This window comes from Octopus bimaculoides, chromosome 1 (genome assembly GCF_001194135.2).
Source record: "Octopus bimaculoides isolate UCB-OBI-ISO-001 chromosome 1, ASM119413v2, whole genome shotgun sequence".
NCBI lineage: Eukaryota > Metazoa > Mollusca > Cephalopoda > Octopoda > Octopodidae > Octopus > Octopus bimaculoides.
Window position 1 is genome coordinate 160670042 of NC_068981.1, and position 418 is coordinate 160670459.

Below are 418 nucleotides of genomic sequence, written 5' to 3' on the forward strand. Positions count from 1 at the left end.
ATCTGTCTTTATAGCACATAAACAAAATGGTGTTGTAGAAGTGTACACAGCATGTATACTACAGCAGTGCTTATGCGTGGCTTTAATACAGAGATTGAAAAGCAGGGGCAAATTATGCCTACCTAATCTACAAAAAAATAAAATAGTGAGACAGCTGCAGGAGAAATACCTAGCCAAGGATAAACCTCTGTACCTGGCCTTCGTTGACATGGAGAAAGCCTTTGACAGGGTCCCCCGATCCCTTATCTGGTGGTCAATGAGGAAACTTGGGATAGAAGAATGGTTAGTGAGAGCTGTGCGAGCCATGTACAGAGATGCTGCCAGTAAGGTGAGGGTTGGAAATGAGTACAGTAATGAATTCCAGGTAGAAGTAGGGGTCCACCAAGGTTCCGTCCTCAGCCCCCTCCTATTTATCATA

General features: G+C 44.3%; 1 protein-coding gene across 8 annotated transcripts in view; it reads left to right on the forward strand.

Moving 5' to 3' along the window:
- LOC106884416 (mediator of RNA polymerase II transcription subunit 24) overlaps nucleotides 1-418 on the forward strand; it is a 51105-nt gene that overhangs the window by 43348 nt on the left and 7339 nt on the right. The gene's annotated exons all lie outside the window — the stretch shown is intronic.